Source organism: Chionomys nivalis, chromosome 2 (genome assembly GCF_950005125.1).
Source record: "Chionomys nivalis chromosome 2, mChiNiv1.1, whole genome shotgun sequence".
Classification (NCBI taxonomy): domain Eukaryota; kingdom Metazoa; phylum Chordata; class Mammalia; order Rodentia; family Cricetidae; genus Chionomys; species Chionomys nivalis.
The window spans coordinates 18,214,094-18,238,834 of NC_080087.1; the positions used below are offsets into that span (position 1 = coordinate 18,214,094).

Below are 24,741 nucleotides of genomic sequence, written 5' to 3' on the forward strand. Positions count from 1 at the left end.
TATCCAGTCCCAGGACAATGAGGACCCTGTCTCAAAAACCAAAGCAGACAGAATTCAAAGAACAATACCCCAGGCTGATGATCTCTTGATTCCACATGTACTGGTCATACACATTTGAAGTTCAGATAGTGGGAAATCAGAAATAAAAGTTCAAGTGTGATAGAGTGTTTAACACAAATTGTTAAGGCTTAAAGACATCAGATACTTACACATAGGACCAGATCCATGGCAACTTGGGGAAGTTGAGAGAGTAAGCAAAACACTCACCTTTGTTAAGTGTGTTAAGTTAGATTATTGAACCGTGCGGAATGGAAATAATTTTATATGTCTAACACTTAAACAGCACTTAAACACATCCCACATCAGTCAGACCCACAGAGGGTTAAGCCAACATGGCCCAGATGCTGCCTGGGTTGCCAAGAGATGGGAAACTGCCTTCTGTTCCTTGTGTGCTCAGGGGTTCATAACTCAATGTTCCTCTCCCCACAACTGCTGAAGAATGGACTCAGTAGGAAACAAGGACAGAATTTAAAAAAAAAAAAAGTGAGAACAGCTGAAATAACGTAAAATAAAAAAATAAATACAGTCCCTTCCCCAGAACTGTACACTGTAGCTCCGCTTCCTTCCAAGCACAAGATGTGACCTAAAAGCATTGGCTGGGGCGGGGTGGTATGCTACAGCATTGGGGTGAGGGTACATTCGCAAAATAACAGAGACCACAGCTCCCCTCTGTACCCCATATTCCAGCAGACCACAAGACAGTGCACAGAAGAACCCACTGAAGAGAAGCTAGGGTTTCACCTCCGTCAGGTTCTCATTTCCTATGCCTTTTCCTCAGCCACACTTTTTTGTTCCTTCTGTAGACAGCAAAGGCTAAGTTGTCACTAGCTTCCTAAAGTAGCACAGGCCACTGTTCACAGCAAATATGTTTTCATTCTGGTCCCTTTCCTTTTAAAAGTATTACCACATGTGACTTTTATTATCTTTTAAAGCAAGCTTTGTTGGTAACTGTTTTTTCCTTTCCCCTCTCTCCTTCCCTCCATCTCTCCCTCTCTCCCTCCCTTCCTGGAAGTGAACATCTCATAAGAAATCAGGCTCACAGGGTTTCGGTGTAGTTTGCTGGCATCCTCCCTGCCCCACCTCCGCATGCCAAACTCATTATCACTCACAAGAGGGACAGTGATAAGGAAGTTCTGTGTGCGTAGGGGAGTTAACGTCCAGCCAAGAGCAGCTACCCAAGGGCTGAACTGAAGCAATAGTACATTTGAACAGCATGTACAGCCTGCGCTTCATCAGAAAGCACTTTCTGAGAGCTAGTGGGATGGTTCAGTAGGTAAAAGCACTCGCCGTCAATCTGATGATGCCCCGAGTACCCCCACCTCTCCTCCCCACCCCAGAACCCACATGGTGGAAGGAAAGAAGCAATTCCCATGAGTTGTCCTCTGACCTGCACACACAGGCTATGGCCGGCACTCCTCCCCAAAGAGATGTCAAACAAAACAAATTAATAGTTTTGTTAAATTATACATGGTACATAAAAATGATCTAATACTCAACTCCAATACATGCTTTTTTTTGAGAGTACCTTAGTATGGCATTAGCCACTTAAAGAGATTTATTATCGTAATGTGTGTGTGCGCGCACGCGTGTGTGCACGTACTCCACACAAAGTGTAGGTGCCCAAGAAACCCAGCTGTGTCTGATTCCCCTAGAGATGAAGTCACAGGCAGTTGTGAGCTGCCCAACCTGGGTGCTAGGGACTAAACTTGGGTCCCCTGGAAGAGCAGCAAGTGCTCTTAACCACTGCGCCACCTTTCCAGACCCTAATTAGACATTTTGAAGAAATATTTTGAATGTCAAATTAAGGAAGTTAAACTAGAGACCCTGGCCTATATCGACACACGAAGAAGCTGAGACGTAACAGCAGGGATGGTGACAGGATATAATGCACAGGAGTGGCTACAGCAGGCTGGGAAGGAAAACCCAGTTACAACCCTGGAAGAACTGCATCTGCTGCTGGAGACAAAGCCTGTGGCTCCCTCTCAACAAATCTCTGGTGGACAGTACTTGGAAACGCTGAGAGTTTATGGCAGAGGCCCTATGTTTTAAAGGCTGCTTGCTTTTCTGACATCGCCGAGAAAAGAGGCCATTAGGAGTCCAGATTTTTGTAGGTCATTTTAGATAACAGATCAAAGCGTGATGGCCCTACTCTGGCCATAATTAAGTCTTTTAAATAGGGGACGTTAACCCTGAACCAGTTGCGGGAAGCCACTGTAGCATGGGCTGCCCTGGCAGCTGTAATCATCTGAAGCCAAAATGAGAGGCTGGAAGCTCAGCCTAATAACAGCTCGCTCTGGGCTCAAATGACAGAGCGAGGACACCAGTGAACTCAAGAGAGCCCATCACTGGCTTCATGTCAGCACCTATGGCTCTCAAACGGCTCATAACCAACCCACAGAAGGGTCTGCGCTAGAAAGAATTCTTGGCTATGAATTCTTCACTCTGCTTTGGGGGCGAGCAGGAACAGCAGAGACACTCAAAAGGAGAACGTTCTGCCACTCCCTCTGAGATTTAAAAATCTGCTTTAAAGTATCCAGTTTTTAAGCAGTTTATGTCCTTAAGATCCCCTTCCTTGAACAGTTTGTACATGACTGTTCTCCTCTGGCTTCTTATTTGAAAATAATCGAAATCAAGTCTAATCTGGTGCCTGTTGAGGTGTGGGAGTGGACAGGAAGCAGTTGGCAAACTCACAACAATATAAAGAGAACCTGAGGAAGCATGTTGACACCTTGATGTGAGTTTGACTGTGTTTCTATAACTGGCATGTCTTTTTAAATTATTTTAAAAAATTATTGTCTTTATTTTATGTGCACGAGTGCTTTGCCTGCATGCATGTCCACGCACACAGGCAGGCCTGGTGCCCGTGGAGGTCAGAAGAGCACATCTGATCTTCCACGGACCTGTTGTTACAGGTAGTTCTGAGCTGCCATACGGGTGGTAGGAATGGAACCCGGATCTCTGGCAGAGCGGCCAGTGCTCCTAAACACTGACTCACCCCTTCAGCCCCACAATTGGCATATCTTATTCTTCCCTGTTTAATATTTTACAAAAGCTACCATGAGTGACAGAAACTAGAACACAGCATACGTGCACACACACTCACACAAACATAAAACACACACACATATACACACACAAACATACACACACAGAAACATAGACACACTCGTACAAACATACACACACAAACATACACACACAAAAATATACACACAGAGAATCATATACTCACACAAACATACACACACACAAATACACACAAACACACACACAAAAGCACATACACATACACACAAACACACATACACAAACATACATACACAAGCATACACTCACGAACATATACACACAGAGAATCATATACTCACACAAACATACACACACAAATATACACAAACACACACACAAAAGCACATACACATATACACACAAACACACATACACAAACATATACGCACACAGAAACATATACACATTCAACAAACATAAATACACACGCACACACATGACAGTTGGAGAAATCCCGGTCTACATAACCATGCTGTAAAGACACACAAAAGGTTGTTGTAGAAAGTTCTATAGAGATCACTGGGACAATGTCTACATGGTGATTCAGGACATTTAGCCACTGGCTTCCCTAACCTGTCTCTTCTTTGAGATTGTGTTTTAAAATCTTATAAGCTGCTTAGCAATTATTAGAGTTAAATCACAATGAAGAAAAGATAGTTACTTATATGAAAAACAGCTAGAGGGCCTCCCAATGGCTTAGATCCATATTCTCCTGCACTCTCTTCAGCTTGGCGGTAGTCCCACCATGGAAAGGATACTGGAAACCTCTTTCCTAATCCTCTTGCTTATCCATCAACCCCCACACAGTGGATTTCTGCGACACTTTTTGGTCCAGCTCCTGCTGTGAACACTTTGCACCCTACCCATTTGATAGAGCTCTTACATCTTTCATTTCTCTTGGTGGTGGTGGCGCTGCTCTTTATTTTGGAGAGAGCATCGTCTCCATTTCCCAGAAGCCATCATTGGCTACCACCTGGTATGTGTTGGGACGCCACTGAAACTAGACTGACCTATATCTGTATATCGATTTACAGCGTAAAAGTACACTCTTCTCCACTCAGCCAGACCTTTCACCTGCTTTTTCTGAGGGCATTAAGAGCGGATGCCAAGTTCTGTTTTACAAGCTAGGAGTTTACAAACTGAATCATGCAGATTCCTTTCTTTAAGTAGCTGAAAATACCAGTGTCAACAAACAGGTCCTGTCCAGTTCCAGCTAAATAGCTGGTAAGTGTCCAGTAGAGAAGGGCCCACATATTCAGTAGAGAAGGGAATCACACACAAAGGCAGAAGTGGTCAATTCCAGGAAGGGATTATAACCCTCGGCAGGAGAGGAGACCTTTTAAAGAGACACTTGGGTTAATAGACTACTGAAAAACAATGGATTTCAAACAACCAAATTTTGGTGGACTTCCACACTGAGGAGAAGAGAAAGGCTGCCAGCCAGGGGAGGAACTTGCCTCCCAAGAGGCAATCACCCAAAAGCTGGGTCAGTGATGGACAGAGACATACCTTGAGCAAGACTCCTTAGTTCTACATGCCCACTGCCCTTCATGCTCCCTGGTGGACTAGAGTCATTGGACGCCTTTATCTGTTTTTCTTCCCAATGTCTCCACATCGAATTGGCCTAGTTTCTCAGCTTTTCATTCTGAATTGTTGTAGGTGTAGTTTTTCTGTCCTATCAATCAGCTCTGTCTTACCAGCCAGCTCCCCAAATAATCACACAGAGATTTATTATTAATTATAAATGCTTGGCTGTTAGCTTAGGTTTGTTAATAACTAGCTCTTACATCTTAAGTTAACCGTATTTCTTATCTACATTCAGTACCTTTTTTTCAGCATATTTATCTCCTGCTTTCTCTGCATCTGGCTGGTGACCTGGCGACTCCGACGCTCTTCCTAGCCACTTCCCAGTTTGACTCTCCTTCCTAACTTCTTCGTGCCTACCTATTGATCAGTCAGCTCTTTTATTAAACTAATCAGAAGGCATCTTGGCAAAGACACATCTACACAATGTATGAAAATATTATTTCATAGCAACTTGTTTCTTTAATTGACATACTGGGAGCAGGCAGCTGAGCCTAGTTTGCTCGGGCTGCCAGGGTCTAGGATATCACCTTAAAAACATCAATAAAGGGAGGCTTCATAAAGGAGAGGGGAGAGTAGCCAAGTCCCTGAAGATGGGGTTTGAAAATAGAGAAAAGAAGAAAGAGACCACAGTATACAGGTAGCTAGAAATGAGGTTCAGGGCAACCAAAGTCAGGTCCCTGAGGGGAAGTGACCATAGCGGGAAGAATGTTCAGAGTTGAACTTGGCTCCAGAAAGCAAGACTTGTGGAGCCCATTACTACTAGAAGGCGAGGCCTTGAACTGATGGGAAGATCCTGGAGGCTCTCGCCAGCTGTGCAGATGGTGGTATTACAGGGATCAGTAACTTAGGAGACCACAGAGGATGGATGTGTGCTTTGTGGTTGGCTTTGGACCCCCTTTCCCATATCCTTGGCAACACTAGAAAAGTAAACACTAGCTTTGCCATTCTTCAGCCCCTTGGTCAAAATGGTGAAGTAAATACCTCTAGCTTTGGGAGGAGACATGACATTCTCATCTACTCCAAAGATTAAACATTACATACTATTGTCTCCTTTAAGAGTTAATCTAGTTGAGTCTGTTAGTCTCCTGGCCAAGACAAGTCCTCAGAGAGGGCAATTTCACCTAAAGTCATGTTAAAAGATGGAAGGAATAATCAGTCCTTTAATGAGAATATACATATATCCTCTGCATTTGACCTGATATTGATAATGGTGCCACAACACACATATGTGTGTAATATATATATATATATATATATAATATACACGCACACATACATACATACACACATATATATGCCACTAGTATCATTACCAATCTGGCCCCTTTCTCAGTCCTAACTTTAAAAAGTGTAACTTCCCTTTTCCCTTCTTCATATTTCTTTTTCTTTTGGATGCTTGCAAGACGTCTAAGCATGCCTTCCCAGCTACTCTGGGATTTCCTACTTGTCCTCTGAAGCCTTCTGCCCTCTGTCTGACACACACATCTGGTCCCTGCCCTGCAGCTGCCTGTTGACTTCCATTGCTTAGCACGCAGGCCTAACTCAAATGGCTTTCTCCCTCATCTCTGTTTCCTCTCCCCTGGCAGCTGCTGAGATTTACTGCTTGCCTGCCCTGTCTTGTTTTCCTCTCAAACTCTAAGAAAATTGTCCTGAAGCTTCTTTCCGACTCTATTTCTAAGTTCTTTTCTTAACAAGTCTAGGAATCCAATAGAGGGAGCTCCAAATTCCTTAGCAATGGTGACGACAATGAGAGGATACAAGGAGACTGAAGAATGCTCCAGCATCAGTGCTCAGAATACAACCACAGAGAGGCTGGATAGACCAGAGCAGCCACATAAGGGAGCACAGAGCATGGCCTGAACCTGAGAGGGGTTGAGAGGAGGGGCATTTATGAGGCAAGGAGGGTGAGGGAAGGGAGTGGGCCCAATGAGAGGCGTGGTTTAAGCAACTGGTCTACTAATTGCTGGGTTTCAAGACGAGGAAGTCTAGGGTTCCCTCTAGTCCTCCTCATTTTGTCTCTGAGGAGGAACATGCAGTTCTACCAGTTCCCCACAGGAAACTTTATTGTCCACTGAGGCAGCAGGTGGGCTGGAAGGCACTGAGTACACAGGACCCTTTTGTTGGGCCATAGGAGGGAGGCGACTTCTATTTTCCCTTTTCCTTTTTCCCAAGTGGTGGGCCTGTGGAGCCATATTAGGGTGGTCACAAGCCTGTGTGGCAAGTTGGGGACTTCCCAAACCAAGGTGAAATATTCACTGACATCTGAGGATTTGTGGTGAACAGAGACAAGGCTTTCGACCTATAGCCCGTATAGACAGTCGGGCTTTGCATGCCTCAGCCTTGTACTCTGCTCCAAACAGGGCGTCTATCTTGTAGCCACTGTCTTCTGCACAGAATGCCTGGAGATGGCTACGTCTGATAGACTGGCTTAGCACCACAGGCCTCTGACTGAACCTCCGCATGGTCACCTTCACTCTCTATCCCTTAGGGAACTGAAGAGAGGGTAGCATTAATTTGGGGGTAAAGATAACACAGCAGCCCTGAATATGCTAAGGTTATGATGACATCTCCAAGAAATCCCCAGGACTGGAGTTAACTGTGGGCAGTTGGCTAAGACGGCCCTGGCCCATCTCTGAAGATTTGGGGTCCTTCTTAGGGACCGTTGACAGAGAGCTGGAGCTAACACTTCTCCTGTGTTTCAGGGTCAGAGCCCTGCTTATGAAACGTGATTTTAGGGAGTCTCAGGGCTAGCACTATCCAACCTCAGTAGACCAGCAGTGCACACTAGCAGGAAAGGGCCACTCAGGAGTCCCCTATCCTAGCAGGAGCATGGAACAGCTCCTCAAAATAGAGGCTTAGCAAGGAGTGCCCGAGATGCAAGACTTTGGGTATTGCAGAATACAGTGCCCACCCTGATGGAGATCAGGCCCTGAGCCAAGGTGAGGAGAAGGGGATCCCCTGGATTTGAAGCACAAACCTGACATGATGCCTCTCACCTTTCCCAGAAACATCTCAGAAAAGTTGGGCAGGAATGAATGTCTAACTCCAATGCTAGAAGGAGATATTGACTCTTTGGAAGAGGGGTAATAGATTAGTGTTAGATCTGAGATATTTGGCTGTAGACGAAGACTTGAAACATGTTGTCTCAAGTCTATGGCATGAAGCCTCACATCCATGGAGAACAGGGTGGGAAGTGCTATGGATACACACACACTGGACACCACAAAGATCTCTCTGAATCTCTGAAGGAAGGGGGGGATAGAAGAAAGAAGGAGGAGGAGGAAGAGAAAGAAGAAGAAGGGAGGGGAAGGAGAGGGAGAAACGGAGAGGAGAGAGAAAGAAAAGAGAAAGGATGGAAGGAAGAAAGAAGAGAAGAGAAGGATTAAAAACAGAAGAGAAAGAGAAGAAAACCAAACAGCAAGAGGGAAATTAAAAAGACAAAATGGGGAGATGGAAAGAGGAGAAAGGGGAAAGAGCGACAGGGTAGGGGTGGGGGCTCACATCCAACATTAGAGTCAGGGGCAGCCCCGCAGCTGACATGAGGTCAGGTCTCATTTCAGGTTTCTTAATCTGTCACACAGAGGCTGGTCCCATTGACAATGTGGGGATGTCTGCTAAGGACTCGGGGATGTTTTGATAAAGGAGTAATAAACCCAGAGGTTTCAGCCTCATTTACTTTCTATAATGTCTTCAATACATGAAACCAGTGAAAAATGCAAGGAATGGCCCTCTAGTCAAGCTGTGACAAATGACACTTGTGCTTGCTCAGGGCTCTCTATTGTCTCCCTTCCTCCCTCTGAACAAGGTCGTTAAGATTTCTTCACAGGGAGGAGACAAGACACTAGACCTGTTGGAATGGGAGGAGGGAGGAGGGAAATGGGGGAGGTGGAGAGCAGGCTGGCAGTTCTCCCCAGAAGGAGAAGCCTGGGGAAGGAAGAGGGAGTATGGATTTTGTTAAAAGCTGACCTGTTGAGTAGAAAGACAAGCACTACAGCTGGGAATGTTTGGGTTGGTCTCCTAAAGGCTTTACACAGAACAGAGTCCACAGGGGAGAGGCCTATAAAAATCGATTCAATTATTCATCTTTTCGTGCAGTTTTTGAGTCATGGTTCTGCTAACTGCCCAGGCTGGCCTGGGACTTTTGATTCTCTCACCTCAGCCTCCCCAGTAGCTCTTATTACAGATACAATGTGCTGTTGATTCTGCCTAAGAGGTTAAGAGTTCTTAGTGCTCAGGGTGACCATCTTTTCCTGCACTTCTCATGACCATTGTAGACATCACTGGAGCTCACTGACCAGCCAGTCTACTGGAATCCATGAGCCCTAGGTCCAGGAAAACACCCTGTCTCAAAAAACAAACTGAAGAGTGATAGAGGAAGACAGTGATGCCGACCTCTAACCTCTACACACATGTGTAAACACATGGATGTACTCTCCTTCCCACACGCACACATGTGAACATGTAAACACCTCTATCCTAAACTATGCTTCAAGTTTTCCAAGGACATTGGCCACATTCTCGTGTGTAGAAGGTCTTGTGAAATAAGGGTGGACACATGGCACCCCACAGAAATGCTGTTGAGGCGCCAACTGTTCTTTCTTCCTTAGCCCACAACCTTCTATTCCTTTAATCATATCAGGATTTCCAGCTACCGAGGAGTGAACAACAGAACATAACAAAACAAAACAGGAAAGCGTTTCTAATGCAGTCTATATGCCTTTGCATGGAGTTTAATAGAATATTAAAGAAACCTTCAAGGTGGGCTACCGGAATGTCTACTTGAATCCCCTAGGGAAAGGCACGGAACCCAGCTCGCTGTGGACACTGACCAGATCGGTACAGGAAGAAATCTGTAGGAGGCTGCCATCTGGGACATGCTTCCAGCCCTAGTCACCTTCAGATCAGCCCAGAGTGGAGTCACCCCTGCTAGACACCAGTTTCCAATAAACCAGGAAATCCCCAACATGCATGATACACACTAGTCTCCTTATTTCAAACCCATGAGGACAGTAACTTAGCTTTTGTTCTTGTTTCTGCTTTCCTCAGCCTTTTCTGTCTATAAAACCTCATCAGCTTAGCTCATCAGGTCATGCATCCCATTTTAAAGAATAAGGTGGTGCCTGGTTCTCAAGTACAAGTCAAAACCAATTAACAGCCTCAAAACAAATTTGTTGTATTTTGCCTTTTGTCACAGGTAAGCAGGGGAATAAATAACTGTTCTCTTGTGATTTGTTCTTTTGTTGTTTGTTTTTGTTTTTGAGACAGGGTTTCTTCTTGTAGCCCTGGTTGTCCCAGAACTTGATTTGCAGATCAGGCTGGCCTTGAACTTGCAGAGATCCACCTCCCTCTGCCTCCCAAATACTGGGATTAAAGGGGTGTATCACCACTGCCTGGCCTTATTCATCCTTCTTGTGTCTTTCTTCCTCCATCTCTTTTCCTTATTTCTTCATTACTTAGTTGATTTCACATACCATTTTTAAAAACTTGCTTTTGACTTTCCTAGTACCAAACTAGGAAAGAAAACAGACAGAGACAATTAGAAAAGGTTACAATCCTCAAAGGAAAAAAAATGCGGATGCCTAAGGACATATTGGACAGATGAGAGATGTTGGCAATTCTTTTAAGGACCTGAAAATAAGAAGCCGATTCATCTCCATCACAAGCAGAGAATGACTGGTACTATTTGAATCATGGTACTTAGGGGAAACCAAATAAATCCTAAAGGGGTTTTTACATTGTGGAAAAATTAAACCTCAGTAAAATAAGAGTATATTATAAGATAATTAGGATCCTAGCTTCCCTTCATGGCTATCCATTATCTCACCATTATTCTTGATTTACTGCTAGGTCCCGACTCTCTACTTTATCTACGGCGTCTCATTTGGGCTGCACCACACCCTAAGCTGTTATTGATTCCCTTTCTCTGGAAGCATAGAAAGTTCCCGTCATTCTTCCGGGTTCACTCAGAGAATAAGTTATAAAGTGTATGCACACCTGGACCTGCTGGCCGGCCAAGCATTGAAACCCTGCAAAGGCTTCACTCTTTAACACTTATCTTAAAAAGCGAGGGGGGGGGGGAGGGACATTTGTCACTGGTTTATTCTAGGGTTCAAATGTAGTTTTACTGGGAGTCTATCACACACAACCACCCTTACTCACCCGGCAGCTACCCTGTGCCAGGACCACTGCAGGTGGCACCTGAAGCCCCTACCACTCCCATTTCACACCCAACTCTTCGCTGTCAGCTGTTTGCAAACACTCATTCCTGGTATGGTTTTTCATCAGCTAATCTGCACCATATCTGCTTCCCGCCCCGTCATCAACATCCAAACTCTACTGTGTCTCCTGACCTGCTCGTGCGTACATTTCCTTCCTTCTCATTAACCTCCGCTCTCAACACCTTCAGGACACAGCCGCTTCTGCCTGCTGCCTACAGTTTCATTACCATGCTAATTTTCAAGTCTCAAACAAACCGAAAACAGAAACCAAAAGCAGTTCCATGGTAAGAGTCATATACACATATTCTCATTTGCTCCAACTCCCTCCATGAGCTCCAGCTCCCTCCATGAGCCTGCGCCTCGTTTTGCTGCATGGATGGTTTTAAAAACTTCACTAGCCAGAAAAATAACTAGTGATTTCAGAAGCCCAAACACACCTAGGTCATACATCCGATGATGACCTATAGCCTATCCAGAAATTAATTTTAAGAACTTTGAAATAGAGACCAAGTAACTGCCCATTCAAACAGATATGCCTTTCCCACATCGACACTGCCAATTATCACTTAACTTAGACAGTGGCAAATCATATCAGCTACTTGATAAGTTAAAGCACCTGCCTGACTAGTCTACAAAGCCTGTAAGAGCCACGCAGCTAATTCTCCTAGCGCATTCTCAGGGCTCATCCAATGCAGAGGAAACAGCGTCAGAGACAAAGCCTCGTGTTGTTAGTGCCGCCTTTCTTGGAACTCTGACCCAGACACAAAATGGGTTTCAATTGGCCACCAAGGTAGGGGCTACCTGGATAGAATTTTCTAGAGAGATGGAAAAGGTGGAGGAGGAGAGCTCAGTTTTCCGTTTACTGAGGCACACAGATGGGTAGCAGGGCTCTTGATGTCTTCCCTTCTCCTACCATAGAGGGCTGGGAGCAAGCACTTTGGTACCCTTGTTGGCACCAGCAGCAGAGGAGCACATGGAAGCAGAGCTTAGTCTCCATTTCGGCGTGCAAGTAGAGCTTGTTGGCTTTCGAAGCAAAAGTGGCTCTGATCTTCCTTCCCTCACAGTGCTTTTGCAGAAGAAACCGAGAGCCAGAAGGCCACGCTGGAGCTACTGCCACTGGCCAGTACGTGCAGAACATCTGGTGCCAGACACCTAGCACAGGGCTGGGGTGGTCAGCCATGGGAGGCCTGGCTTTGTAGGGTTCTCACTAAAGAGCTAAAGCAACGGAATTCTGAAAAGAGGTCAGTAACCACCATTCTCCAAAGCTCAGAAGGGGATGACTGGCAGGCGGGTATGCTAGCATCATATTGTGCCTGGAACCCACCTGGAGCTAGATCTTCCATGATGAACCCTGCCTCTGGTCTCAAGCGGCACACTCTGTCCTCACATAAACCTGCTGCCTTACAAGAGACGGAAACTGCAATTACGTGAAAAGCACACAGTCTCCTTTCGCTCAGATCACGAAGTTAGAGCTGGGGATATAGCTAACTGGAAGAGCATTTGCCTAGCACCCATGAGGTCCTGGGTTCGATCCTTGGCAGTGCAAACGAACAACAAATCGTTGCTATAGCTATGCATATAATCTCTCAAAATACCACCTCTGCAAACCTTGTCCTGTGAGTGCATCCATCCACTCTCCAACCTCATCGGCTCTTTGTCTACCATCCTGTCTAAGTTCTGAGTAATAAGAGACCTGTAGGCAAGTATGTGAGCCATTTTTTTTTTTTTATCGTTTAATGATTTATATGGGAAGGCCCAGGCCGCTAAAGACAGTACCACCACTGGACAGGTATTCCTGGGAGCTAAAGAAAGGTGGCTGTGAGCCTGAGGAACAAGCCAGTGAGCACGGTCCTCCATGAGCTCTGCTCCAGTTTCTGCTTCCAGCTTCCTGCTTGCATCCCTGCCGTGACTTTGCTTGCTTTTGTTTCTGGTGTCTCTCACAGCAGTAAGGAGGAAACAATCTAAAACACCTAGCTAGCTCATTCTTCCACGGTCCTTTGTCCCTGTGCATCTGGGGCTCTCTTGAATAGTTATGTTAGTGATTGCAGGATATTCCTCGTGTCTCCCTGGGGCTCTCGCTCTCTCTCACACAGCATGAGGGGAGCAGGGGTGGGAACTGCACTCCCGGTTATCCCTCACGAGGGGCAGAAGGAGTCTCTGCAATGTGAGCATCTGCTACCAGGGTAAAGAGAGCCAGAAAGGCAAGGCCTGTTACTCTCCTTCAGCGGCAGGAGCTGCACAGAATTTCAACCCAGCTCAGCATTCCTCCGGTGCCCCCTCCTTTGTCACAGGGGCCAGTTCTTACAACACCACTTCTGGAAGATGACAAAGGCTCTGAGCCCCACTTCTTCTTTTTAACTCTTCCCCACACGGGTTGAACTCCTGCCTCGGTGCAGAAAAGAAATGCTTTTCTAATCAAAAGCAGATTAACCCCACCCTTTGCAACACCATTGTCCAGGCCTTAAACAGACCCCAGGGGGAGAGATTTATCCCCGGCTTTGTGCAAACAGCACAAAAGGGGCCCTCGACTCTGCAGTCATTGTAGGCCAGCTCACAAGCCCCGCCTGACTCTCATCCCACAGACAGATTGCTGGTAGTCGGAGTGCAGGCTCAGAGGCAAGGCCTGCTCCAAAACAGAAGAGACACTGGCAGCTTTTCTTGATGCAGAGACTTTTTGAACCTCTGAGCAAGCTTCAGTAACTCCCTGATTAGAAAACAACTAGTTTTATTTTCATGACAAATGGCTTAGTTCCACAAAGATTAATAACAACGCAAGGACTTTGCGGGTAACGGCTCCACATCAGCCCTGTGATGCAGAAGGCCTAATCTACAATAACAGGGCACTGTTTGTCTGTGTTAATTAAAAATAACAGAAGGAAATATTTTAAAGTATAAAGAATGGCCTCTTCCAGCACACACACACACACACACACACACACACACACACACACACACACACCCTGAAGGCAGTTTAGGGAAAAAACTTAGTCTGCATCCCTTCTCCATTCCTTTGTGACCTCTTTTTGAATGGTTTCTGCGTAGATTAGTTTGATAAAGCCTCTACAACACGCTCTGGACTTTATTTCCTGTTAGTGAAGCCTGCAGCTTTCCCTTGTTCTCACTCACTGTGTGTCTGTCATTGCCAGAGTCCCCTCTCCCTTCCTTATAGGGATTTTTTTTTAAACTTTTTATGAGTTATGATTTCATTTTTGTTGCTGGATGAGTGCACAAAAACATATTGATCTCAAAGATCCCACCTCTAGACGGAGAACTACAGCAACTAACCACTTGCTGAGAAAGGGAGAATTGGCCTTGCCCAGCAAAGATGATGCCCCTGACTGCTTATCTGAGACCATAGATTCGTGAACAGCAAGAATGGACTCAGCAGATTGTGCTTACACATTTGTCTCTCTGTCTCTCTGTCTGTATATATGTATGCATACTCTGAGATTACAGCCGAATGTGGGGTGACTTCCTCTGTCATTCTAATTGTCATTACCAATCTCTGAACTGGAAGCTTGCTATTTCAGCTCTGCTGGCTGGGGACAGAGCCCCTTGGGATCTGACTGTCTCCATTTCCCAGTGATAGGGTTACAGGCACATGCAGTCATGCCTGGCTTTTCCTTTCCTTTCCTTTCCTTTCCTTTCCTTTCCTTTCCTTTCCTTTCCTTTCCTTTCCTTTCCTTTCCTTTCCTTTCCTTTCCTTTCCTTTCCTTTCCTTTCCTTTCCTTCCCTCCCTCCCTCTCTCCCTCCCCTCCACCTTCTCTCTTTCCCTCCCTCTCCTTGCCAGTGTGGGTTCTGTGATTCTGGGCCCCATGATAGCAGAGCAGCCACTCTTACACACTGAGCCACCTCAGTCTCTGCAGTGGCTGTTTGTCTGGTCCAGAGTTCTGGATGGGATGGGAACAAAGTTCTGGAAATGGACAATAGTGATTGTGACACAATGTCGCAAGTGTGTTTGCTGCTGGCACTGGGAGACAGAACATTCAGTTGTGTCTGCTTTATTGCCACTAAAAAGATTTAAAAAGTTAATTAAAGAGCCTCATTTTGTTTATGAAAGATAAACATCAGGCAACATATTTTCAATGCTACAGCCATTACACTATGACCATTTCTTGCTAGTTAGATCTATCATAAAGGGGGCTGGATTGACAGCAGTAGTCACCGCTTTTACTGTTCTTGCAGAGGACCTGGGCTTGGTTCCCAGCACCCACATGGTGGTTCACGACCATTCATAACTCTGGTTCCAGGGGATCTGACACATTGGTTTGACCTCCTTGGGCACCGGGCACACATGCATGTGCTACAAACACATGTGTATATAGATACAGGCAAAACACTCATACATATAAAATAAAATAAATAACTCTTGAATGCTTAGGTTTTGTCCAGACTTTAGTTCACTAACAAAGTTCATCAGTGTGATTGAGATGAGTTTGCACCCATTCCATAGAGTCTAGCTTTAGTCTTTTGAGGAAGTCTTTCCCCTGGCTTGTTGGCACGGGCACACCTACCTTATCTTACCCCTCTACTTGCCATAGCCTATGAAACCAAGTAATTAAGCTTATTTTAGACATGTAGGGTAAATAGGGTCTTAGTGACAGCCTGGGCCTCTTGGGTAAAGACACAGGGTTTACTGTCTAGTGTTTGAAATGTCTGTTTTGGCAGCTCAAAAGACACATTTGTGTCTGGGCTGCATTCTCGAGAGCTGAGGCTGGTGGGGATGCGATTGCCAGTCATCTGTAGATGGGGGCTTTCTGAATTAGACTCATTTATAGAGAAAGAAGCTGACATCAGACTGACCATTTGTTTCTGGACACACAGCTGATTGTCACATGAGCCCGGAGTCCGGACCAGGAGCTTTGTCCATTAAATCAACCCCAGTTCGACTCAGCCCAAATTAAAATCTGAAGGAAAAGATTCATTCCACTACGAAAACTTTTGTCTATGTTAGAAATGAATTCCAATTCCATGTAGGTATGTAAAATATGCTCAAAAGTATACCATGCTATATGTATCTTGCAATTAAAAAACACCTTGACTTTATTTTTAATTAGGTGTGTGTGCGCGCGCATGTGTGTAGGCATGTACACCTGGGTGCAGGTTCTACGGGAGACCAGAAGTGAAAATTGGGTCTGCTAGAGTTGTAGTTACAAGCCCGTGTAAGCTGTCTGATGTAGGTGCTAGTAACCAAACCTGAGTCCTCGTGGAGAGCAGTATATGCTTTTAACCACTGAGCCATCTCCCCAGCCCAGATAACATTATCTTTCTAAAGTAAAAATTTAAGGGTCAGTGAGATGGTTCAGGATATAAAAGTACTGCTGCCAAGACCCAATGGCCTGAGTTTGTTTGATTCCTGGGACCCAAAGGAGAGAACTGCCTCCTGTAAGTTGTCTTATGACCTCTATACATGTGACATGACACACAGACACACGAACACACAGACACATGAACACACACACACACACACAAAGTTAAGATGATTTTTCTTTTTAAAATTCTTTTTCTTTTCTTTGTTTCTTTTTTCTTTTTTCCTTTTTTGGTTTTTCCAAGACAGGGTTTTTCTGCATCCTTGGCTGTACTGGGACTTGCTCTGTAGACCAGGCTGGCCTCAAACTCATAGAGGTCCTCCTCCTCTGCCTCTCAAGTGCTGGGATTAAAGGCTTGTGCCACCACTGCCCAGCCAAGACAATTTTCTTAACCAAAACTTTGATATAGATATACAGGTCTGCCAACATTATAACCTTTAAAATCTACCAGAAATGATTGACTTTGTACAAGAGCTAACTGCATGAATAATCATTTAATGAGAATAATGACTCCCCCTAAGATGTTGTTTTCTTAGCAGTATAGCCTTGGACACAAAGGATTTCAAACTCTCCGTCCCATTTCTTTCAGATGGAAAAAACTTTAAAAATTCTTGGGAACCTGTGCTTTTCATTGGGAAATGGCAAAGCAAAGGTTTGGATTCAGTGCTGGGAGCTTTGAAAGCCCACACTTTCATCATTTTGTTACATCCCAGGAGGATAAGAGGGTAATGATGCTGCCTTTAAAAGCTACTGTTTGCTTCATAACAACAGCAACAGCAACAGTCTCCCTAGGACCATGGACCTCTATGTTGAATGACTGATGGGATATGGAGGGCAGTGAGAAAAACCTTCTTCCGCCCCACAGAAGCGATTCCATCAGCCCAGGTTGCAGTCAGGGCTGGCCAGGACCTGCAATGTTCCCATAGTCTCCCCAGTAGCCTCTGCTCTAGAAACTCCCTGCTTTGGTTTCTGTTACTCCTCCAAACCAGATTTCTCAAGTGATAGCTTTTAATTGCTCAAATAATAGCCCCTTTGAACCGTTTACAAGGGCTTACTACTACCCCAGGCACAAATCTACCTGATGACCGGTAATTGTCTGTTTCTCATGAGGGGTCATTATGTTTGATTAATTCCTAGTTTTGAAGTAGGAACTTTCTCTAAGTGGATGAACACAAAGTCAGCTTTGAGCATTCTGTATGGTTTGAATGCGAGTACCTTTACATATCCTATCAGTAGCCTTCCTGTCCTTGTTTTGTTTTAAATAGGAGGCAGCTCCCACCTGGAATAGAAGTGTGTAAAATAGGCCTCCAGAGGGACCGACTGGTTTGCCAATGGCACGTGTGACAAACCCAGGAAGACCTGTTCTTTCAGGAGAGGGAAAGGTGACTTTTCACCTCAAAGGTGACCTGTACTAGAATTATTGGGGGGAAGGGTAGGTTGGGGATTGCTTTTGCCTTACTCCAAGATGGAAATGACCCTGACTATTGCGGATTCCTTCATCTTATTCTCTGGATTTGCTCACTAAAGATAGACAAAGATACAGACTCTTTCCCACATACCCAAGCTCTACATTTTCTTTGTTTTGTTTTGTGTAAGTCTGAGGCACAGAGAACTAAGTTAGAAAAGCAGCAAGCAGCTTGCTTCCGGGAAGCCTCATTCATGAGTTTTTGTGAGGCCTCACCTACCTGGTATCTGCCAGGCATTTCGTCAGCTTCTTTTCTTCTAAAATGGCTCTGCCCTGCCTCACCTCCCTACCATGGTGGACACCGTGAGCCCAAATAAACAGTTTCTCCCTTTATCCTTTCCTTAGGTATTCGGGTCACACACCAAAGCCACTGGGCTATTTTTTTATTTATATTTTAGCATTAAAAATGATTTTTAGCAGTTCTAGTCAAGATGCTGAGTAGAATGATGTCTTTGGCCTTAAGTGGCAAAATAATCTTTGCAGAGAAGGGAGACACTGAGAGCCACGAGCACAGTTAATACGGAAGCGCACAGCCGACAGGCTGTAAACAGGCAAAGCTGCCGTGGTCTACACTATGGAGTAGGGGTGCTTGGCCATTTCATTGTCTTCAGGCCTTTCTCTTGATCTGGGTAAACTCTCCTCATTTTACCAGATGCAGGCAACACATTTTATTTGGTAGGCACATCTGGCCAGAGGAAATGTCTCCCAATTGCAGGCTGGCTGGTGTACAACATAATCTTCTGAAATTTATGCTAAGTTAGGATATCCCAAAGAATAAGTAGGTCATTTTTGACAGGACCCTTGTTCGGAAAATATGAATGTGTGTTTCTGTGTATCATATGTGAAAGAACAATTAGACTTCAGCTTAAAACCTCAAGTTTCCCTTGTTCACGCAGCTTTCATCTAGCTCTAGAAAGAAGGCAGGAACCCAGACCATGAAGGCACACCTCGCCTAGCCATCAGCTACCACCACCTTAGTCTTTATTCTCTATCCACGTCAGACCTTTCTCCTCCATCATAGCTCACAAGTGGAAGGTCTCCGTCTTAGAGCCGGCCATATCGTTTTCTTCTGCTCTTTCTCCTGTGTTTCTGATTTCTCATTCTTTCCCTTGCTTCCTTTGATTCTCTCCTTTTCACATACGAGGTGGGGGGCCTGGGAATCTGGTGGCTTCCACAGTCAACTTCAATATTTTATTTTCCAAGGTCACAAATCACATTTGTGACAGCATGTGTTTAATTATCTATCTAGTTATATACATAACTATGCATAAACCATGCACATATTATAACTGTATGAACTAGTTATAGATAGGTACTATAACCAGTTGTATATATTGTAACTATGTATAAACAATGCCTCCAGTTCTGTTAGCCTCTGTTTTGTAAACCTTCTACTGATGGAGTTTTTAAAACTATGTAAGCATTTGTTATATGTACTATAACTAGTTATATATATTATAAACTATGTATAAATGATGCCTCCAGTTCTGTTAGCCTCTGTTTTGTAAACCTTCTACTGATGGAGTTTTTGAGTACTGAGTTTAGTACCCCTGTAATGCTCTGTCTCTTTAAGAGACAAGCCACGCCCAATCCCTTCCTGCTTACACTCTCTGTCCCACTCTCTTTCTGTCTGCTCTCTTGGAGAGGCAGCTTCTGCCTCTCTCCCCACTTCTCCCCTTCTCCCCCATCTCTCCCTTCCTCCTTCTTTCCCTCCTTCCCTCCCTTCCTCCCCTCCTCCCCTTTCTACCCTTTTCCTTCCCCTCTATAACCCATCTAATATGTCCAATTTTATTCTTTATGGTGTGTCTATCTCTGTGCCTCCCACCCACTGCCTGTCTGTTTGTCACCACTGGGGACCAGCCACCTTCTCGGCAGCGTGGTCTCTGGGACTGGCTCCTTTCGGGTCCCCAGCAGTCCTGGAGACTCGCAGCTTCGGTGCCTGCCCACACCGCTTGCCGGGGACCAGCCAGCCGCCACATGGCTGGGGACCAGCCACCTTGGTTTGTGGACCTGCCGCGTGGTATTGACCCCACAGCAAGCTGCCGGGGACCCGCAGCAAATCCATTACAACCCCATTTTCCCATAATTCCTTCTCCAACAAGAGACTTTTCAAGGAGACCGATTTTAAGGAAAACATGTATCCTATTATAGCGGAATTGTTAGGTATTTTGAAACTCCTACAGCTTTTTCCCTCTATCACCTGCATTTCCTTTAGTTGGCCTTTAGTTATCTGTTACAGGTGTTAAAAAGTCCCATCTATAATCTATATGCGGTGCATGCATTCTTATAACCAGAGCAGAACAAGGAAGATAGCTCTACGAATTGAATCCTGCCTCTAGACCAGCGGAACCCTGGATAGCCTTAGACTGATCTCAACTACTCATCTGAGCCCCAAGTTTCAAGAAACTCCAGGACTGTGAGAAACTCAAGGACAACTTGAATTTGTTGTTGAAATTCAACTATGTTGAATTCAGTCATTCTTAGAGAGATTCTAGGATGTTATTATATCCATAACTATTATGTACATTGGGGGATTATTATGTAATTGCCATCAAATTCTTAAGTAATTTGAAAATCATACCCTGATAAAGGTTCACAACACAGACTATTTCCTGAAAGGCTCTCTACTATAAAGGTACACGTTGGCTCGGTTTGCTATGGAATGTGTCCACGGTAATGTGGATTTGGCTAGTACCCAGCTTCTCCTTGCGCTAGATCAATTTTAATGACCTGTTTTCTCATTGTTTACTTTTTCTTCAAGTACTCACAATCATCAAAATGCCCTTAGAATTTTCTTTAAAAGTAAGGCAGTGTGATATGAAAGAAAAGACTCAAATTTCTTAAGGACTTAAGCAATGAGCCAAGAACCTTGAAACTCCCACATACAATTTCGGTAAGTGTTTGGTGTCTGATACATTAGGCCCTTCTGTTCTTTAATTCCCTTCTACCCATAAGGTTTCCAGAACACAATCAAGATAAACAGCCTGTGCATTTAAACCAGGTTGTACCAAGCAGCTCTCTTTTTTAGCTTGAAGTATTAATGATGATGAATTCCAAAGAGCTTTAATGTAATTTTCATGGATGGGAATGGGTAGGAAAGCAAAGGGGTGTATGTAATTAGGGGTGATAGGAGAAAGTAGAGAGAAGAAAGAGTCATAGAAAGATACATTGGTTTGAATCTTGTCTGAGCCCTAAAGGAAGACCTCATTAATAATATTTTATGAGGACCCATACACATACAATCATATTCAATTTATATGCATATAATATATTCAATTTATATATGTATATAAATTCAATGCCTGAGGTATGGTAAACAGTTCAGTTGCTGCTAAGATCATTTTTAGGGATTTATTTGTTACAAAGACATAGTTTCGGCAATTTTGAAGCAGCAGGGACATGCAGGTTTATAGCTGTGGGGTTCTATTTGGTTGGGACAATAACAACCGCAGCACACAAGCATTAGTGATACCTCTCCTATTTTTTCCTTATTAGTTTAGGTGGTGAAGGTGGGGGACCGAATGGTGTAGGTTTGCCGGTGAGACTGTATTTGTTACATATAAAGTACACAGTGGAGAACACTAGCTGTTGATAAAAATGTTTCCTGTCTCCTTTGGGGACCAGCTAGGACGTGCGTCCCTGCCTCCCTTAGAGTCTGGTGAGAGCATCGACAAGGTCCTCCTTCCCACATTAGCTGGCAGTCAGTGGAAGAGAGGGATGCTCATAGTTACTCTGCACTTCTAGAGGTGTTTAGGTATGAGAGCGAGGCAGGGTGGGGATGAGGGGTCAGGCAGTGGTATAGATGACAATAACAATAGTGAAAAAGAACAGGAACGCATTAAAGCCGATTCTATGTATACTATAGTCTATGAAAAACATTGCTGAAAATATAGCGTCTACACAAGCAGGGGATTATCAGGTTTGCTCCTAAAGGAATCTGGAATGATTTTAAGAAAGACCCATGCACTCGTTATGATGAGAATTCCTAGAAGACAAAATGAAAAGCAGCATCCATACGAAAGTGCTCAGTCGCCACATTAGCAATGTTGATGAAATCATGCCAAGTTCTACAGTACAAATTTTTTATTAAATCCACCCACAGAATAGGCCTTCACTGAAAAGCTATCCCGTCCCAGGTCCGACAGTCTAGGAGGGAAAGCTTCCATCTAAATGAGCCTCATTAAGAAGCATCAGCATGTTCAATGTTGTTTAAGTTAGATGGAGAGTTACACACCGGGGGCCTAAGCAAGAAAAATGACAGTGAAATCCGCCTTTCTGGTCAGCCTTGTAGCTCAGAACATAGCTTTCTCCTTTGGTAGCTGTGCAGGGCATATGGCTGATCCGAAGAATCCCCACACAGCCATTTCCACACCCAACAATTCCGCCTTCCCCAAGATCACTGGGTAGCTGAGCCTTGTTAGAAACGGTTGTCCTCCAGGGCAGGGTGGCCCCGAACAAAGGCCAGCTCAGATGCCATCTGTCCCAGTCACAGATGCCTTGAAAGGCCCAGAGCACAACATCTGGGCAGAGCTTGCTGCACAAGCTCCCCGGGCCTGGCTTTGGTTTTCTTCTTTCATTCCGTACAAGCTCGAGAGAAGTGCCATTGTCCCTCTGACAGGTGTGACACCACCAACACCCTTCTCTAAGCTACGGCACCAGGAGAACAGCTTTCCAGGGAATCACCCTTCGCTCTTCATCTGTCCTGACACTATCCACTCGATAAACAAATGTACCATGGGTAGAGGTTGACACTTGACCCCCTTGTTCAGTCGAAGCCTTTATTTTACTTTATTCTATCCCCCCTCCCTTTTAAAGGCAGCATCTCATGAATTCCAGGCTGGCCTTGAAGGGTCTCGTACTTTGAATTCTCTTCTGCTACCTCTCGAGTACCAAGATTACAGGCATGGGTAAGCATATCTGTTTTTTATGCAGTGATATAGCCTGAACCCGGGGCTTCATACAGCCTATGCATACACTCTACCCACAGCTGCTGAGCAAGGCTGAGGGTCCCCAATGAAGACGGTCTTAAGCTTTGACTGGTGAGAGATAACTGTGTCAATCATGCCTACTGGGGCATTATTCACAGCGGCCAAGATGTGAAACCAGTCCATAGTCCCATCTACAGATGAAAGGATTGGAAATGCATCATCTACACCCGAGCAGAATAAAATGATGTCACCTGCAGAAAAATGGATTAAACCGGAAGTCATCACACTAAGTGAAACATCCAGGTTAAGAAATATAAAAATTACATTTTTTATATGCAGAATTAACCTCTCTCTTTCCTCCCCCCCTCCATATCCCCTCCTCACACACAGGCATTCACACGTATGAAACTAGAAGAAGGACTATTTGTGGGAGAGAGGGGTACAAGGGAGGGAAATGGGGAGCAAATATGAACAAAGCTGATTATAAAAGTATGAAAATACCATGATGAAACCCATTAGTTTAAATGCTAAATAGCATATTTTGCACACAGGCCCACTATATGTAGACCACTATGCAGGCCCTGGGAATTGAACTCAGGTTGTTGGACCCCTCTCACTGATCCTTACAAACAATATTTCAAGACTTGGACTGTTAAAATTTTGGACATTAAGGATGTAATACTCATTATTATTTTTAAAACATAGGTAAAAGTACTTGAAAAGCATTATGAGTCTCTGGGGTATGGCAGGAGGAAAAGGTTCATGTTTATACTTATTTTATCTTTTTAGATCCTTAGAGATGACCTAATTTGGTACCTCAGAGTTCAAAGATGCCATTTGCAGTGAGGATGCAACTTCCAATTACACAGCATTATATAACATTCCGAACTATTTTAAAATTCACTAAAAGGGTAAAAGAGGCTGTGAGGTCAATCTCATGGGCCTCGCAAAGGCTTTTTTTATAGATCATTTAGAGAGATTAAAAGAACCCTACCTTGCCTAGTCAGTCAAAGACCCATTAAACATGAAAGAGACCCTCTGGCTATGGATTCCCCTCTCACCACAAAGTGTACGGCTGGCTATTTTACTTTCAACTTGTTTTTATGTTTATTACTCCATTTCATCGGTGACCGATGAAATATAGGAACCATATATTTGGCTATGGTGACAGCCAAAATCATATCTGCCCTTTTCAAATGTTAAAGATTAAAAATGACAAAGGCGTTGAAGGGAAAGGAGCAGGGAATGAGACAGAGTCACTGTGGTAGACGGGTCAGAGGTCCAGAGATCGAGGGAGTGGGTGAAAATGCAAGGCATACATAGCAACGGGGCCGAGAAAACCAGCACACACAGTCCAATGTTCCAAAAGCTTTAGGACTCAGTAAGGACATGTAGATGTCATCACTGCTGATAAGAGAAAGAAAAATATGGCCTGTGCATTTTGGATAGGTTTAATACAGTATCTCTGCACATGGGAAAGAAGGTCTTTTCTCTGTCTGCATAACCGGCATGTGGAACCCAACCACCCAGGTTTCAAGGTTCTCTTCTTCGAAAGCAGCTAGCTGGAACAAGGCAAACTGCATTCTGTCTCTTAAGTCAGTGTCTGTATCAATAACGCTCACAAAATCTCACTGTTCATAAACCCTAGTGACAAAACCTCAGCTTGAGCCGTGGAGATTCTGTTCATAATGTGTACAGTTAAAATGTACCCCTGTCAGGAAAATTCATTCAATTGGGAATGCTACTACTTGATAGGAAAGCAGAGAAAACAAAAGCGTAAGTTGGGCTCAGAACGCTGAGGCTCTTTCCCTCTCATTCTGTCTCTGTGGAGAGAGGGTTAACACGTTAGCATGAAGGTAAGTTCACCAGCCTCTGTAGAGAGCGTTAATGCATCTGCACGGGGCAAGGTAGGAACAACTTGGAGGCTTCAACCAGTACCCATGGGGTGAAACTTGGGTAGGAAAAACCACCTCTCCCTAACTGGTTTCTCTCATTCATATCTTATTTCTTCTCACCCAAATTTTATCAAGTAGCTTTGACAAAACAAAACCGAGGGAGAGTCTTCATAGAATAACAGTTGAGTAACTCAAGGTTTCTTCCTTAGT

The 24,741-nt window shown here is 44.5% G+C and overlaps 1 protein-coding gene across 4 annotated transcripts in view; it reads right to left on the reverse strand.

Moving 5' to 3' along the window:
• The window catches only part of Plekhg1 (pleckstrin homology and RhoGEF domain containing G1), a 217,668-nt gene that overhangs the window by 58,557 nt on the left and 134,370 nt on the right, over window positions 1-24,741 (reverse strand). The gene's annotated exons all lie outside the window — the stretch shown is intronic.